The sequence below is a fragment of the Oncorhynchus masou genome, chromosome 8, assembly GCF_036934945.1.
Source record: "Oncorhynchus masou masou isolate Uvic2021 chromosome 8, UVic_Omas_1.1, whole genome shotgun sequence".
In the NCBI taxonomy this organism is placed as follows: Eukaryota; Metazoa; Chordata; class Actinopteri; order Salmoniformes; family Salmonidae; genus Oncorhynchus; species Oncorhynchus masou.
This window is the reverse complement of record NC_088219.1, coordinates 11,654,854-11,662,446: the sequence shown is the minus strand read 5'-3', so window position 1 is coordinate 11,662,446 and position 7,593 is coordinate 11,654,854.

The window sequence follows — 7,593 nt, the reverse complement described above, 5'->3', positions numbered from 1 at the left end:
AATTCCAGACATTTAATCCAAGTAACAATTCCCAGTCTTAGGTCAGTTAGGATCACCACTTTATTTTAAGAATGAAATGTCAGAATAATAGTTGAGAGAATTCTTTATTTCAGCTTTTATTTCTTTATCACATTCCCAGTGGGTCACAAGTTTACATATACTCAATTAGTATTTGGTAGCATTGCCTTTGAATTGTTTAACTTGGGTCAAATGTTTCAGGTAGCCTTCCACAAGCTTCCCACAATAAGTTGGGTGAATTTTGGCCCATTCCTCCTGACAGAGCTGGTGTAACTGAGTCAGGTTTGTAGGCCTCCTTGCTCGCACACGCTTTTTCAGGTCTGCCCAGCAATCTTCTATAGGATGAGGTCTTCAGTTCTGCCAACAAGTTTTCTATAGAATGAGGTCAGGGCTTTGTGATGGCTTCTCCAATACCGTGACATTGTTGTCCTTAAGCCATTTTGCCACAACTTTGGAAGTGTGCTTGGGGTCATTGTCCATTTGGAAGACCCATTTGCGACCAAGTTTTAACTTCCTGACTGATGTCTTGAGATGTTGCTTCATTATATCCACATAATTTTCCTGCCTCACCATTTTGTGAAGTGCACCAGTCTCTCCTGCAGCAAAACACCCCCACAACATGATGCTGCCACCCCCATGGAAAAATGACTTGTGTCATGCACAAAGTAGATGTCCTAACCGACTTGCCAAAACTATAGTTTGTTAACAATAAATTTTTGGAGTGGTTGAAAAACGAGTTTAATTGACTCCAACCTAAGTATGTAAACTTCCCACTTCATCTGTATATTCACAAACACAAAATGAGTAGCTATGGAACTTCGCACCCATAATGGAGTGTTTTTTTGTGATGCATGTGCTTGGCATGTTAGTCACCACACACAGGTACACACCAACAAACACATGCAAGGATTTATATGATGTGAATGTAAACCTTCAAGATGCTTATTAAGTTAGCCTTATTGAGGTCAACATAAAACACCATGGCCTTTTCTCAATTAGATTTACTCAACTCCTGCATCCTCTTCCTCCTCCTCCGCCCTCTCCAGCCTCCTTTTGAAAAAAGTACAAGTTAATCGAGGAGAGGCAGCGAGGAGAAGGAACGTGGACCAAATTGTGCTTTTATTAAATGAGAACTCCATCTCCACTCACACATCATCAGGTAAATCACTTCTTCAGGGGGAGGATGCCAAAATAAATGTGTAAAGTGATAATTACAGTAGTTGTACAATACATTTTATAGATACAAGGATACGTAATATATTGTTTTTAAATGTGTGCATGCTTTTCTCTGACAATACAGCAGCTGATTCAAAGGGTGGGGTAAACATCAATCTTCTCTGTAGGATACACTTGTGATTCCTCATCAAAAGGAGGCCATCAAGGAGGGGAGGACCATCTTCCATTTTCCTACTAATGAATTGACACTGTCCTCAACCACTCGGGCACCGATGACGTGGTTGTCGATTAAGGAAGCTCCCCGCACATCTGATTCAGAGGAGTTGGGTTACATGCAGGAAGACACATTTCAGTTGAAGGGCATTCAGTTGCACAACTGACTAGGTATCCCCTTTCCCCTTTCTCACTTATCAATTTCAGGGTCACAGAGGAGAGAGGACGGAGGACTGAGGAGCGAGGACAGACTTTGCCCAAACTCGAAAAGACCCATTTAAGTGTTAGGTTCCTTCTGAGAAACCTGAAGTTTGCAGTCACATGATCAATAATTGACATAATAAAAAAATGGTGCTACAATCTCTTGCTTCTTTAAGGAGGCTTAATTATATGATCAAATAGGATTACTGAATTTAGCAGATAATAGAAGACACTACCAGCGGTGTAGGCATGTTTGGGCCCGGGTGGACATAGGCCCACCCACTGGGGAGCCAGGCCCTGCCAGGCCCACCCAATCAGATTGAGCAAAAACAAAAAAAGAACATTTTTATTGCAAAAATACTCCTCAGTGACCCCAACCCCCCCGTTGGCCCATTCAAATTTCTGCAGGCCCACCCACCAATGAATTTCTTGCTACACCCCTGGCTACTTACTGGTCCTCGTTCCTCTAGTGCTCTAAGAACATCCTCTGTATGATACTGCTCCCTGTAGGGACCACTGAAGAAACACTATGAAGAAACACACGAAACCAGGGTCGCCTTTCTTTCCAACTGTTTCTTTTTATATTTGCAATAGCCAAGTGAATTTACAGTATTTGCACAATCAATTACAGTTCTTTAATACATTTGTTTTGGATAATTATATCACAGACTGAACTGTGAAAGTGCAACAATTGAAAAGTAAAAAATATAAAACATTATACACAATACAATAAAAACTCTTGGTGTCAGAGTCCAGGGACAGGTGGGATGTTACAAGGTAGGAGCTTTATTCTTACTGCCCAAGAATCTGCCTCTTCTCTATCTCTCCTCCCCACCCCTGTACATTTTTCTAATAGTTAAAAACTTCAATATTTACATAACATGTCAGGAATTAATTGGACAGTGCTCCTTATAATATAGCTGTAAAATATAGTCAATGTCCTTAAATCAAATCAATCACACAATAAAATGTAATGGTTTTTACTTTTTACAGTTCTGTCAACATATCCATAAACACAAAGCATCAAACAATAAAAACTAGGATATATTTTAAGAAAATAAAAAAATATAATAATGGAGGCTTTTAATTCACAAACATAAGTTTACAAACAAAAAGCTAAAATATCAATAAATATCAATCCCTTTAAAATATGGTCCATTTGGCTGGCTGGACTATAACAATGTGCAAAATGGCAGCCAGGAAGTAGTCACGTGTCGAGTGCATGTTTTCTTTTCTCTTGCGCCAGAATTTTGTGGCTCGCACACATATACCACGAGAGTGGTCATTTTGACATCTTCCATGTGGATTATTTACAATTTGTACATTTTGGTAAACACTACCAACAATACACTGTTCTTTACATTTTTACATGTACATTTTGGGAAACACTACCAACAATACACTGTTCTTTACATTTTTACATGTACATTTTGGGAAACACTACCAACAATACACTGTTCTTTACATTTTTACATGTACATTTTGGGAAACACTACCAACAATACACTGTTCTTTACATTTTTACATGTACATTTTGGGAAACACTACCAACAATACACTGTTCTTTACATTTTTACATGTACATTTTGGTACATTTTGAAACACTACCAACAATACACTGTTCTTTACATTTTTACATGTACATTTTGGGTAAACACTACCAACAATACACTGTTCTTTACATTTTTACATGTACATTTTTACATGGGAAACACTACCAACAATACACTGTTCTTTACATTTTTACATGTACATTTTGGGAAACACTACCAACAATACACTGTTCTTTACATTTTTACATGTACATTTTGGGAAACACTACCAACAATACACTGTTCTTTACATTTTTACATGTACATTTTGGTAAACACTACCAACAATACACTGTTCTTTACATTTTTACATGTACATTTTGGGAAACACTACCAACAATACACTGTTCTTTACATTTTTACATGTACATTTTGGTAAACACTACCAACAATACACTGTTCTTTACATTTTTACATGTACATTTTGGGAAACACTACCAACAATACACTGTTCTTTACATTTTTACATGTACATTTTGGGAAACACTACCAACAATACACTGTTCTTTACATTTTTACATGTTCTTTACATTTTTACATGGGAAACACTACCAACAATACACTGTTCTTTACATTTTTACATGTACATTTTGGTAAACACTACCAACAATACACTGTTCTTTACATTTTTACATGTACATTTTTCCTAACATTTTGGTAAACACTACCAACAATACACTGTTCTACATGTACATTTTGGTACATGATCCATTTTGGGAAACACTACCAACAATACACTGTTCTTTACATTTTTACATGTAACATGAATACTTTCCCTAAAGGAACATTGTTAACAGACATTTGTCCCACAATATACAGAGTACAGTGATAGTCTTCTACACTCATGCTGGGTCATGGCCATTTTGAACAGGGTGTCTCATACTCCAACAATGTTCTAGCTCAAACACAGTTCTGAGAATAAAAATTGATCAAATTCACAAAGAAGTGTTTTTAAAATCAGACATGCATTAATTCCTTTCTTCAGCACCATGTCGATGATGGCACGTGCCTTGTCTGCCCTCTCAGCTATCACATTCACGGAGTCTTTTTTGTAGTCATTGACCACTTTCTTCTGCAGCAGCCCATCTAGGAGACGTTTAATAGTAGGTTCTGACACATTTTCCACAAACTTTGAACGCAGCTGCTCCACAGCACTGACCTCCAGCCCACCAATCAACACAGTATCTGGGTGGGGAGGGCGGCAGGGAAAAGTAAGAGATACATTTGCCAAACGTGTGAGATGGAAAATACCTTCTACATTTACGTGTAGATAAGTCCAATATATATTACGTTCACACTGTAAAGGGGCTGGTAGTTTCATTCATCAGAGTGTGATAGCAATTGTTTTCACGGTCTGAAACAATTTATACTAAACAAAAATATAAACACAACATATAAATTGTTGGTCCCATGTTTCATGAAAATCAAAAGAAATCACAGCAATGTTCCCTATTTTGGCCACAAATTTGTTTACATTCCATGTTAGTGACCATTTCTCCTTTGCCAAGATAATCCATCCACCTGACAGGTGTGGCATATCAAGAAGCTGATTAAACAACATTATCATTACACAGGAGCACCTTGTGCTGGGGACAATAAAAGGCCACTTTAAAATATGTAGTTTTGTCACACAGCACAATGCCACAGACGTCTCAAGTTTTGAGGGAGTGTGCAATTGGCATGCTGACTGCAGAAATGTCCACCAGAGCTGTTGCCAGAGAATTTAATGTTAATTTCTATATTATGGCCTAATTCATTTATTTCAATTGACTGATTTCCTTATATGAACTGTAACTCAGTAAAATCTTAGACATGGTTGCAAGTTACATTTATATTTTTGTTCAGTATAGTTCAATTGCTTGGGAAGTTTACTCTCATGACCTCTACAAGCCAAAATGTTGAATTAAGTTACATTTGGTCCTTATGATTCTCAATTTTTGAAAAAATATCCACAGGAAAGTATTATTAAATAGACTTTCCAAATGTGGGTCTGCTGCAGACCCTCTTCCTCCTCTCTTTCAAAATAAAGGTCCCCACAAGTTATCCCTTGCTTGGCATGTGGAGGACTATTATTTTGCCATGAGGTGTAGAAACACTTGCAGCAGACCCATGTCTGCAAAGTCTGTTTTAATAATACATTCCCTTGGAAAGTTTGTTTAAAATTCAGAGTTATAAGGAACAATACCCCGGACAATCAGAGTAAGCTAAAAATTGAATTGTATTTAAAAAGACCCACTCCAGCCTCCATAGCACCTTATTTATTACCTGATTTACTTAACAAAAGGTGCATTTCAGCAGCTGGTGAAAGTCTTCTCAATAAAAGTGGGGGCAATGACATGCTGAAGGGATTTGATAAAGCTGCCCCAGGTTGCACCGGGCAAAGCCAGTGAGGAAGGCGCACCCTGCTCATATCAAAAAGTAATCATCACCACTCGTCATATTGTCAACAAGGCAGCATAATACATCATTCAGAAACATACACTATCTCTTTTCCATGAACTACACTACATGACCAAAAGTATGTGGACACCTGCTTGACAAACATCTCAAAAATCATGGGCATTAATATGGAGTTGGTCCCCCCCTTTGCTGCTATAACAGCCTCCACTCCTCTGGGAAGTCATTCTACTAGATGTTGGAACATTGCTGAGGGGACTTGCTTCCATTCAGCTACAAAAACATTAGTGAGGTCAGGCATTGATGTTGGGCGATTAGGCCTGGCTCGCAGTCAGCGTTTCAATTCATCTCAAAGGTGTTCGATTGGGTTTTCCTGGCATATGCCAAACCCAGATTTGTTCGTCGGACTGCCAGATGGTGAAGCGTGATTCATAACTTCAGAGAACGCGTTTCCACTGTTCCAGAGGCCAATGGCAGCGAGCTTTACACCCCTCCAGCCGACACTTGGCATTACACATGTTGATCTTAGGCTTGTGTGTGGCTGCTCGGCCATTAAAACCCATTTCATGAAGCTCCCAAGGAATAGTGATTGTGCTGATGTTGCTTCCAGAGGCCGTTTGGAACTCGGTAGTGAGTGTTGAAACCGAGAACAGGCCATTTTTACGCGCTATGTGCTTCAGCACTCGGCAGTTGCGTTCTGTGAGCTTGTGTGGCTGAGCCATTGTTGCTCCTAAATGTTTCCACTAACAGGGTAGAAATTTGACAAACTGACTTGGTGTGACATGCTATGACGCTGTCACGTTGAAAGTCACTGAGCTCTTCAGTAATACCATTCTACTGCCAATGTTTGTCTATGGAGATTGCATGGCTGTGTGCTGAATTTGTACACCTCTCAGCAACAGGTGTGGCTGAAATAGCCAAATTCATTCATTTGAAGGCTGGTCAACATACTTTTGTATATATAGTGTATATGTTAGAGTTTTCAAACTAGTTTTCATTGGGAAGGCAGATAAAGCCTTTTTATCAAAAGCACTTTTCACTTTTGCATGTGAAAAAACAGAATCCTACTCATTACTCCAAGTGCTTAAAGGGGAATAACGGCACATTTCAAAAATGTGTATAAATTTCTAATGGATGGTTCGAAATGTACAGAATGGGGACCTGGAGGAAAATGGAGGAGGGTCATGCTTTTTCAATTTCAGTCAAGGGGAAGGTTTCGTTATTTTTTTAGCTAGTCCAGGGGAGAGTCATGTAATTTGTAATTGATGACATTTTAGTATTAGTTGCTTATTTGGCTAAATATACAGTTCCAGTCAAAAGTTTGGACACAGCTACTCATTCAAGGGTTTTTCTTTATTTTGACTATTTCTACATTGTATATACAGTACCAGACCTTGTTCTTTATCTGTACTATTTTCTACATTTCCCAAATAAACGCTTCACAGAGTTCAAGTAACAAACACATCTCAACAACAACTCTGTGAATCAGGCCTTCAGAGGAGACTGTGTAAATCAGGCCTTCATGGTCAAATTGCATCGGGCAAATATCGACATTTGCCCGATGCCACCCCTCATCTCTGACTCTCCTGGGTCCCAACATCTATTGCCCCTATAGGTAACTTATTGTGGTCTCACTCACATGATCTATAGGCTACAGGCTAGGCTATATGAAGTGCATGCTCGGAGGAGCAAAGAGTTATATTTCTAAGACAATATACTTCCTTCTCAAGTCTTTTGCGCTGCTGGGATGGTGTGAATAAAACTAGGCTGCATTACACACTGCAATGGATATTCCAACCTGAGCCCCGGCCTGCTCCGCTGTTGCTGATCAAAACTTTTGGTTGTGCTGCTGTGTAGGCCTGCGGTGTCAGTTCAGGAGACTCTAAGGCTTCTTCCCCTACATGTTTTTTTTAGGCCTAATCCAAAAATGTCATATCCGGTGTGCAGACTAGCCTATGTCTGTCTGTCAAAGTGAGCACCTCTCTCACTTTGGTAG